This window comes from Arvicanthis niloticus, chromosome 8 (genome assembly GCF_011762505.2).
Source record: "Arvicanthis niloticus isolate mArvNil1 chromosome 8, mArvNil1.pat.X, whole genome shotgun sequence".
Lineage (NCBI taxonomy): Eukaryota > Metazoa > Chordata > Mammalia > Rodentia > Muridae > Arvicanthis > Arvicanthis niloticus.
Genome location: NC_047665.1, coordinates 53664384 through 53676156, shown reverse-complemented (window position 1 = coordinate 53676156; position 11773 = coordinate 53664384). Strand labels below are relative to the sequence as shown.

General features: G+C 38.5%; 1 long non-coding RNA gene across 1 annotated transcript; it reads right to left on the bottom strand.

Moving 5' to 3' along the window:
* Positions 1-7016: 7016 nt before the first annotated feature.
* On the bottom strand, positions 7017-11275 carry LOC143443208 (uncharacterized). Its single transcript, XR_013111974.1, has 3 exons — positions 10673-11275; positions 10412-10545; positions 7017-7691 (listed from the first exon to the last, which is right to left on the bottom strand). It is a non-coding gene; the product is annotated as an uncharacterized LOC143443208 (long non-coding RNA).
* Between the last annotated feature and the right edge of the window lie 498 nt (positions 11276-11773).

Below are 11773 nucleotides of genomic sequence, written 5' to 3'. Positions count from 1 at the left end.
TTGAGAATAAATGGCATCTAGCTCAGATGTACATCCTGAAGACCCATAGAAGAGAGAGTTTAAGAGCTGGAGGTTGGAGGAGAGTATCAGAAAATGTTGACACTGAGGTGGAGGTATGACATTGATGTTGCAATCATGAACACCCAGCAGCTATGGATATCTACATGAGATTGGGTTCTTCAGTGTTCCATCCTTTCCTGAGTGGCTATTGTCTACTAATGGTTGTAGAGTGGGAGAAGTTCATTTTCTTTAATGATGCAGCCACTTTGAGAATGGGGTATAAGAAGGGAAAAGAAACTCTAAGATATTGAATATACATTTATCAAAAGTATAGAAAAAATTTAAAGGAATGAAATGTAATCACATAGTTTGGAATTCCAAAGATATAATGAAACTGGGCATTTCCTCCTTAGGAAATGTGTTCAGATTAATTAATCACACAAGACATTTGGGTTTCTAACTTCAGGCTCACACTTCATTTCTCTTTTTCTTAACCAGTATTAACATTCCACAGATTAATCACCAGCTACCACAAATAATACTCTGCAGACCATAACTCAAACAAATACAATTAATTCATGCACCCTGAAGGTTGGAAGACACTGAAGAGTGTCCAGATGATTGTACACAAGGAACATATAGTTGGCCTGGGATTGAAATTTTCTGTAATTTTCTTGACATGTGTCAAGTATTTAATCAAACTTGCCATGGGATGTATACATGGGATGTATACTACTGATACAATCAGTCATAACTACTGCTATATTAGCCGCTGAATTATTAATTTTAGATGGCTGTTTTCAATTCTCAAATAAAGCTAAGAATACTCTAATCCTTATGCAAGTAGGAGAAACAAAGCACAAGCTAAATTTCAGACAGTGTTTATTAAAACTGGATTTATATTTCAATTGTTTGTTTTATACTGTGCCATATCATAGTGGAAAATAATGGGCTATGACAACTTATATTGATTTCTAAGACATTTTTCTTTACGTATAACATAAATGTAGTGTTTCATATGCTATCCAGTGAGTCTTTCTTAGCTTTTCTTTGTGTATAATGAAACCATAGTAAGAAATAAAGACAATTTTATCGTTTATAAAGGAGACTTTGAAAAGTCTTTTAATCTAAAAGCAAGACAGCACAAATATGTATATGTATGTGCAAATGTGTGTGTGTGCAAGTGTGTGTGTATGATGTATTATATAGAAAGACAAAATACAAATGAATACATTTTAGTACCTTAAAAATACTCAATTCTGTGCACTTAGTTATTTTAAATAAATTCAATTTATTTATGCTACAAATTTTTAACAAAACTAGTGAGAAATTTTGCAGAGGAAAGTGTGTCTTTGTTATTTGAGCCACAATTATTTTATAAACCTCTTAGAGAAAAGGGATAAGAACAGGCTTGGATGGTTTGGTGACATGCTTGCCTCCTCAGCTTTCAGGAGGCTGAGATATGAGGGTAGAGAGCTCAAAGCCAGCCTGGGCTGGGTATGTATCTGTCTACTCCTAGAAGGATTGTCTTCATTTTTATAGATGAATGTCCCAGGTACTTTGACACTAGTCAGAACTGTGTTGAAACTCAGGTGTTGTTAAATTAAGAATAACATTAAATGAGTTTCTTCACCTCCAAGCTAAAGAAATATGTCTAATTCTACATTACATCCCCTAATCCACAGTTTCACTTTCTTCGTTTTTAATAGCATTAAATGAAAACTGTCCAAATCATATGATTCATAATTTTTGATTGTTTATGTTGTGTAGCTGATGTCCATTCAATCCTGTTCAACATATCCATTCTGTATGTGCTACCCTCCCATAAGTCACCTAGTGGCCATCTCAGTTACTGTGTAGAATGTCATTTAGTAGTGTTTGTTGTCAAGTAAATCTTACATAATAGCCTATTATTACATCATGGTATCTACAACATTTGTTTCATTTCACTACATCATCCAGGGTGAGTTGTCTTAGATCATGGGAAGCAAGTGGGAGCCATAAACAGCAGTAGAAGAGAACCTTCAGATCTGCAACAGCCTGCAGCTAGAGCTCTGCACATCAAACACCTTTACCACTGTGTTAATAGAGAGGCTGCTCTCAGCCAAAGCAGGGGGCTAACTCTCTCTCTCTCTCTCTCTCTCTCTCTCTCTCTCTCTCTCTCTCTCTCTCTCTCTCTTCCCCTCCTTCTAGCTGCCCTTCCTTCTTTCCTCATTCTCTCAGGACCACACCTGTGTCTCCATCTCATATACACTCAGAATCTCTGGTCTATGTTTTCTTGCAGGTACTTCTTTAGATAAATGTCTTGGATTCTGCCTCCTTGAGAGTTCAGACTTGCACAGGTAGGCTCCACCAGGCTGCAGGAATGAAGCAAAAGTAAAGACAGCTTAAATACAGACATGAATGGCACATAGAGACGTAGGGTTCTCTCCTGATGGTAATGATAAAAGTTCCACTCCAGCAAAAGCTCCTGCAGAAAGCTAGAGAAACAATGGCACAATGTAGAAGCAATAAGAGCTTGTCCTTGGGAAGGTGAGCAATACTAGAGTGTTTAATATGATTGAACATATCAAAAGAAGACAAACCAACCAGAGGGGAGCTTAGAGATTCAGTGTTGACAGACACTGGAAAGCTAAGTGATAGAGAAACAACTGTAACTGCCTAGGGAATAATGAGCAGAATTTTAAAAAAACATGTGGAGGACATCATTACAGAAACGTGAGGGCAAATAGATAATACTGCCTCATTTCCCATACGGGTAATCAATGGATGATTCTTAGAATTGGAAACTTGAAAGCCGAATAGCAATAGCACAGTGGCTTGTAAGTACCAAGAGGATGCTTAAAAGGTTGGAAATAATAGAGGAGGTTTAGAAACAGACCAGGCATGGCTGTTTTCTTAAAATCAGCATGAGTTTATTGTACATAGGGCTGGGACTGGGTGCATTTATGTAATAAGTTGGATAGAGCAATTTCTTTCCTAAAACTTCATAAGAATTTTATTAAATACACTCAGAGCTGAAAATATTATCCCAATATAGAGTGTTGTGCCATTTTAGAATCTCTGCCATCAAATCCCAGTAGCTTTCTCCTCCAGGAGAATCACAAACACTATCAACCTGGATTTCAGAAGCTTCATCCATGAAGGGGACACTGTCATGACTACTTCACAGAAACACCATTAGGAGTGCCGAAACACACTGCAGGCACATGACCACACATGTCAGAAAGATCAGTCTGTACATAGACCCATCTCTTCTTACAGGCTCCTGCACAGGAACCACAGAAAGGTGGGCAGAGAGAGACACAGTGACTGAGAACATGGCCTCTAGAACTTACTGCATGTATGTTAAATCTCCATGTTTTATTTTTCTTATCTATGATCTTGAACATAAACTTAAACTTCTCTATAGCTATTTACAGTTAATATAAATTATTAAAAATTCTTCAACCAATTCCCTTTATAGCTGCTGGGAGGGGAAAAGAAACCAAAGCACACACAAACATATAAGACAGTATAGTTGGGTTTATCAGGTAGTTAATATCATGCATAGCCCTCTTTCCTTTTTTCTTCAGATCTTCAGTCATTAAAAGAATTTTCTGTTAATATATTCCCTTGGGTCTTCTGCAAATCTAGGTTAAGTTAGAATCATAACAATGGTAAAAATTAAATCTTTTCAATCTAAGAATGATTTTTGTTCATAGTGCATGAAAACAGTGAATTCACCTGCCATTCTCCTTGTTAAGGGTTGGCTAGGGAGCCAGAGGTCAAATCCAACCCCCATCACTTCCCAGCACTGTGTGGTTGTACAAATCAAGAGGTGTGTTCATTGCTGTCATGCTATTCCCATATGTATAAGATCAGTGTGAAATAAAAAGGAAAATTTCTCATAAAGCATTGAATGAGAAGTACTTATTGTTATGCATGGCACACGGTAGATGCCCAGTGAATGTCAAAGGTCAATTGCATAACTAGCGTCATCATTACCGTACTGTTCCCTCTCATTCATGACCTTGAACGGAAGATTCATCCATCTGAGAAATTATCCAAAGTCCTATATTAATTCCTGATTTTTTTTCTATTTTTGTCTGAGTGTTTATGTACATGTTCCTATGCACATGTATGTACACACATGTACTCACAGGCACCGAGAGGCCAGAGGTCTATGTCAGGAATCTTCCTCAGTCATTTTCCACCCTAAAGTATACTTTAAACTTGTATAATGGGGATGCAGATGAGAGAAGATTCTGGAGACCAGAGGCTTCAGATCCTCCTGGAGCTGGGGGCCAATTTTTGGTCCTGCAGAAGAGCAGTATATACTCTTTTTTTTTTTTGATATTTTATTTATTTACATTTCAGATGTCATCCCCTTTCCCAATTTCCCCTCCCTACAAACCCCCTATCCCATCCCCACTCCTCCTTTTTGCTTTTAGACTATTTTAATTACATCCAAGTATTAAGGTCAGTTCTAGTTTGAAGAACTAGAAATACAATAGATGCAAATAGTCAAGGAACAAGCAAGACAATAAACACAAATAGTCAGAGAACAAGCAAGACAATAAACAAAATTTTGTGAACACTCACGTGATCACTGTTTCTAAGGGCTTATCAAGATGACCAAAATATCTGAGCCAACTTCCCTGTCCTAACCCAAAGTCATTTTCATGTCTGAAGACTACTTCCTTATTCTAGCCTAAAATTTAGATTCGTGTCTGAAATTACTTCTTTATTCTAGCCTAATATTTAGATTTCTGCCTGAAATTACTTCTTTGTTCTAGCCTAATGTCAGATTCCTGCCTGAAGCCCATTTCCTCGTTCTTGGCCAATGTCATATTCCTGTCAAGCAGCCCATTTCCAGTCCTAGGGAGCCAGCTCTGCACCCAATCACTCGTAGTATGTACTCTTAAACACTGAGTCATCTCTTATGTATTTTATATTTTGAGACATGGTCTCTCCCTGAACATAGTGCTCATCAATTGGCTAGAATGTCTACCCAGGGAGTTTCAGGGCTCTTTCTGTCTACACTTCACCAATAATGAACTGACAACTGTGTACTGCTGCACCCAGACTTTTAACGTGGGTGTTCACATTCTCGTGCCCACTTGGGATGGGTTTTTACCCATTGGCCTATCGTCTCAAGCTTCCATATTCCTTAAATGCTCATACATTTGACATGTTTGAAAGAATTCAGCCTTTTGTTATTTATTTATAGTTTTGGTAATATGTGTTTTGGTATTTTAATAAATATCATTATTTGTGTTTGCTGAAATTTACATTTAAAGCATAACTCCAATGTATAATATGTGTGTATGCCCATATGTGTGTGCACATGTATGTGTGTGCCCTCTACTGTTTTCCCTTGTTAACAAGCTATGTTTATGCATGTATGTTCTACAATTAAAAATAATAAAGTAGAAATGGCAAGTAGTTTTTAAGATTTTCTGGAAATTCTTATATGTATGTGTATGAGAGCATGTGAGATTTTGAATGGGTGCAAAGTGTTCACAGAGTGAGAAGCAGAAGTGTAATCCCTAAGGATGGAGTTAGTTGTGGTTGGGAGCCTCCCTTTGTGCTTGGAGCAGAACTCGTGTACTCTGCAAGAATCCTAATGCTCTTAACTGCTGAGCCAAGTCTCCGGTACACACTAGCAATTTTGACTGCTTCCTCCATGTGATCGCAGTGGCCATCTTGCAATTCATCTCGTAAATCAACACTGCAAAGCTGATGTATGCTACTTTCAAAATGAATTACTTAAACCAGCAATGCCCAATAATTTGGCATGTATCTTCAGGTTTTCTGTTTTGTCCTTTCAGTGCCTGCTTGCATGTGTGCATGTGTGTGTTCTCGTGTGTGTGTGTGTGTGTGTGTGTGTGTGTGTGTGTGTGTGTGTTTGTGTGTGTGTGCATGCAGATACAGTCCATTCAAACCATGAACAGGAGATGGATGTATTTGAGAAGCTATTTGTAAAGACTTGTATCCATTTCCAATTCTTCCTTTGTGTATGAGTTTGTGTTTGTGTTCATATATGAGCTGTGCTCTCGGCACCTTGCAGCTGAATGCACTGCCAATTATGTTAAATGCAGAGTAATTTCAATAGAATGAAGTTTTATGGCTAAAGTTTCCTAAGCAATTACTAAAATAAACAACCCAAACTGTTACTGGTTTTTTTATTTTTTAAATGATTATTTCAAATTTCTTTTGCTGAGGAAGAAAGAATTGGACAAAATTACCCAGAGCATAGACCATTTATTTTTCTCTTTCTTCCTCCTGTCTGTCTGTCTCTGTCTCTCTGTCTCTCTGTGTGTGTTTGTGTGTGTGTGTGTGTTGTGTATATGTCTCTGTCTCTGTCTCTCTTTGTGTGTGTGTGTGTTGTGAGTCTATGTGTTTGTGCCTCTTTCTCTTCTTTTTCTTCTTTTTTCTTTCGTTTCTTCTTGTTTGTAGCCCAAGCTGGTCTCAAACTCACTATGTAACCCAAACCAGCATTGAAATCTTTTTTTTATTTTATTTTATATTTTATTTACATTTAAGATGCCATCCCCTTTCCCCATTTCCCCTCCTTAGAAAACCCCTGTCCCATGCCCCCCTTTCCTTTTTGCTTTTATACAATTCTTTTAAATGTTAATCAAAGGATTTATAAGTTTGGTAATGCTCAATCAGAATCATAACCCAATACCCAACTTAGATATAAAAACTATCTTTGACTGGTGGAGACATGTGAACATCTGCCTCCATGCCCCCTCTCTCTTTCTCTCTCTCATCACCTAGCTTCTCCTCTTCTTCATCTTCTCTCCTTACTCCATCTCTTCCTCTCAGTACTCCTTCCCACTTAGCTCCTCCTACATATCACTCTTCCTGTTAAAGTAAAACTTTTCTCTCAAAATACAATTAATGCATACTTATTCCTAATTGTACCAGTAAGGTGCAAGATAGTCCTAATACCCAGTCCATCATTTTGTTGACTAACCAGAACACCTCTGTCATCTCTTCTAACTAAAACACTTACTTTTTATCCTGGCTTTTTTTTTTTTTTTTTTTTTTTGGCTTTAGAATAAATGTCAGCTGAAAACTATCTACTCAGATCTTTTCTCTCAAAGTAAATAGCCAGGATTGGCTATAAGACTATAGGTCTTCAACTCCGTCAGAAATCCAGAATGACTGAGTTAACTGAAGTTATGGGAAGCACTAAACATAGCGTCTAAAACTTAGCCAATTTATAGAGACCGCTGAACACCTGAAAAGCCCCTATACTACCGAACGTTGGAGCATCAAATCTTCAGCCTTCTGGCCCAGAGTCATCTGACAGACCTTAGTGATGTAGGATTATTAAGGGCTGATTACTCTGTCTAGGCAGATATAATCAGTCGACTATTCTGCATGTGTGTCCTTTTCTGGACGACAGCCACTAGGCAAGAATTGCCTCTTTCCATCTACAGCATTGAAATCTTGAACCTCCTGCCTTCATTTCCCAAGTGCTGGGATTATAGGAATAAGCCCTGGGCCCAGGCTTTGATACTTGGGTGTGGAACCCAGGGCTTCATGGCTGTTGATTAAGTTCTCTGCAAACTGAGCTGCAACCCAGCCCACATAATATATGTCTTCTTGTCTTCTTGCCATTGCTTTCAGAGACCAGGTCAATGTCCTCAGTTTCGTGAGACGAGGTTACCTTAAGCTTTTTCAATCCCATGTTATGGCTTAGAAAAATAATAACAAAAACAAAATAAATATCTTTGCAAAATTCACATCACAGTGGATAACACTATGCATGATAAATTTCTGAACATGAATGTTGAATCAGCATAAAATGTCCATGTGCATAGTGTGAATTAGCACATGCTTTTATAGTTTAGTAGTAACAGTAATTCGTGATTCAATTGCTTTCAGGAATAACCTTAATTTAAACAGACCTAGCCATTTGGGGTTAAATATAGAAATTAAAAATCCTTTGAATTGTTCTACAATAGACATAGCTTTTCAAGGAGCGCAACTAACAAACGTTAATCTCTTGCATTATTAGGCCACATAACCTATTTTTCTGATCATATTTAAACAATTACCTTTCTGTATTTCAAAGCAAAATCCCATGTATTCTAGAATGCCTTCAGACTCTGCAACCAAAACAACCTTAAACTCAGATTCCCCTGCCTCCACCTCCCAAGTGCTAGAATAATAGACAAGGATAGGTTGACTCCACATTGGGAATTGAACCGAGTTCAGGTTTGTTAGGCCAGCACTCTGCCAGGTGAGCTATATCCCAAGTCTCTTAATGAGTACTGCCTTGACCTGAAAACCCCATCACAGATTAAATCTCAGGCCACAGGAAAAGAATTTTCTTTCTTTCCTTACATTTATTCTCTTCTGAGAAAAAGAGATCTGTCAAAGTCTGATGGAGTCCTCTGGTTCAATAGCTTTGTTTTTCCATTTTTACTAAGAAGAGATTAAACTATTAAAACTAGAGAGGGCAGAACAAAGAAGGCTGGTCAAGAATCAGAGAATTCAATGGGATTTGCATTATAGGTTAATAAACATCTTCTATTTGAGGGAAATTAAAGAGATCCCTCTGTGGAATCCGAAGGTCGGCACTCCATTTTATCTTGATATGAAAGTTGAAGGTCAGATCTGAGATAATTAGTTAGAGCATTCCAGAGAAAAATAAACACTGCTCACCTATCTCAAAATAGCCAGGGTTTTATGCATAATTCTTATTTTCCCTGCTGATTTTGAAATCAAACCAGAAACAAAGTCTTTCAGCATTCCAGTACAGACTGGCTAACTGTCACTCATCCATGTAATTTGGCTAAGACTTAGAGTAGAGGTAAACAATATATCCTTAGCTCTAACTGCAAACTGCTTCTAGTCAAGCAGGCATAGAAAGAGCAGCATTGGCAAGAGCCTTAAGAAAGAAGGAGATTTTCTTCCCCCTCCTGTTAAGGGATTGAAGACGTCATCTTAGTCTGATATGCTATAACACAATACCACAAGCGGCATGACTCTGTTACTGGAGGACAGCAACTGATCCTAGTGTTTTCAGGTTCTTGGCCTCTTATCTAAAACTTTGCAGTAAGAGTTAAAATAGACTTTATAAAAAGCGAGGTAATTTTATTTGGTGCAAAGCAATAGTATAAATTCAAGACCGGTAACTGTGAAGATTGACTGGGAACCATATAAGGAAAGATGCTTAAGGACCCAAGCAAGATACAATCCGGGGTCTCTTTGTTTGGGATTGGAGGGAAAGAAGAACTGATTTCCAAAAATACAGTTTCAGTGATTCCCTATTTTGAATGAAGATTACATAATCATTTCTCTACTGTGTATGTCCCTTTCCATGATGCCCACATTTAAATCATGTGCATTCCCAATTACGTGTAGGCATAAGATGATAAATCGCAGAATAATTTTCTCCAGAAAAGTACTAGAGGACATAGATTTGCTTTGCTGCACATGCACCCAAACCAGTTCTTTGTACCCAGATATGTCAGGAATATACTTGAATAGAAACTGTCTAAATATGATTGCTACCACGAATAAAAAAAAAGTCATATCATTTTTCAAAGATGGAAAGTTTAACAGTGGTTCTCAACCTGTGGGTTGAGACTCTTTGGGGGGGGGGGGCTGCGGTGTCAAATCACCTTTTCACAGGGGTCACTTAAGACCATCAGAAAACACAAATAATATTTACATTACAATCCATTAAAGTAGCAAAATTATACTTATGAAGTAGCAATGAAATTTTTACGGTTGGGGGTCACCACAGCATGAGGAACTGTGTTATAGGGTCACAGCATTAGGAAGGTTGAGAACCCCTGTCGTAGAGTCAAATGCATGTGTTGTTTTGAAAAACTCTCAATTTGCTAGGTGCATTGTTTGGAGAGGGGTGTATATGCAGAATGCTTGTAGGTGAAAGCAGTTATGCTGTCAAGTACATTATTAGGGAGGAAGGAAGTACAGAACCCAACACCCTAAGGGAGTGCCAGGGCTCTGAAATGCCTCCTGTGCTTGTCACCTCAACAGAACCTTATTTCCTAGAAGTTCTAGGTTGTTTGTATCCAGGGTCAAGTTGCTAACAGGGTCTTTCTCTTTCTCACACAGCCTTTCCTCTGGTTACAAGGAGGAGAGCCCTTTGGTGAAGTCCTACTGGATCAAGGCTTCATTTTTACAACCACATTTAAACTTCATTTTGCTGCCTCCCGAAAGGCTTCATTTCCAGCTACAGATACATAGGGGTGAGCACCTCGGGGTGTGAATTTTGAATCCTCATCAAAGCTAATCAAGAGACTACTTTTTTTTTTCTTCTAATGCACTCTCGCCTGAATGTTCCCTCTGTAACACAGATCTAATTACAGGTGTCCAATTTATAAACAGCCCTGTGAGAGATAAACAAGGCCAGCATTCTTCTGGGATCCCAGCTACTTACCTTCCCTGGTGATCAATGAGACCCTCAGATTCCAACTGCAGAACCATACCACTGGGCCTCGGAGTCATTAATGGAAACCAGAAGCAGCATAGTCTGGGCTCTGTTATTCTTGCAATTACTCCTCAACCACTGTCCTGTAACAGAATGTTAAGATTCAGGTCCACTGGTATAATCAATTGCTAAGTATAGAAGTACTTTATTAATTTTATTTTTAAAACCATTTTTACTATATGTACACATATGTGTATTACACATACATACATGTATATTGGGTCCCCTTGGAACTGGAGTTAGTCAGTTGAGAATTGCACTTGGATCCTCTGGAATAGCAGTAATACTAAAACCACTGAGTCATCTCTCTAACTCCAGAAGTACTTTCTTTAAAAAAAAAAAAAAAAATCCCGTGAATTTCCACAGACTAGAAAAATCATGGGCATTTTATCAAGAATCCAAGAGCAAGAAAGAATTGCTTATGAAAAGTCTTGTTGAAGGTTAGGAATGTAGCTCAGTAGAATGCTTGCCCAACATCTACAAAGCCCTATGTTCTCTCCACAGCACAGCATAAACCAGGCATGATGGTACCGTAATCTCGGAATTTGGGAGGTAAAGGCAAATGGCTTAGACGGTCAAAGTCATCCTGGCCTGTACTGTGAGTTTGAGGCCATTTTGCTCTACATAGGAACCTGTCTCAACCAACAAAAGTCCTGTTGCCATGCTTGAGGATGCACTGTCACAATCCCAACATTTAGGAGATTGAGGACAGTCTAGGATACATAGTGAAACTGAGGTAAGTCTGAGCTACAGAAACGACTCTCTCAAAAACCACAACAATAAAGAAAACAGGTCCAGTTAATTAGAGCTTGAATTGACATCTAGTAAAAGGATCTCTGCCTCGCAGGCGTGCTGCCTCTCCAGCCTTAATAGCAGATAGTTCTAGGACCCAACTGCAGCCCTTTTGCAGACTGGTTGGCTAATGTCCTGGAATGCTGCCTGTTCCATGAATTTTCCCTCTGAGCAAACAAGCTGGCTCTAGAGGGAATCACACACACTCACTCATTCCCATTAGCAACCCCAAACAAGCAAGTGGCTTTACCTAAACAGCAGGAAGGAAGGAAGGACGGTTATTTTTAAATGTGCCCCATTTGACATGTTTCACAATTTGTGATTTCTCAATAGGAAGAATTGTACAACTGTTAGAATTCTAGGCAACTTCAGAAACAGGCACACCAAGTGGGGAGAGAGTCAAGGAGGAGTAAGGAGTGCTTTAGAGGGGAAGGGAAGTCGGAAGCTCTTATTTATAGGGTTCTAGTCTCAGTTTTATAAGGTGTTATTGAGATGGAGTTTAGGTTCACTATGGTGGTG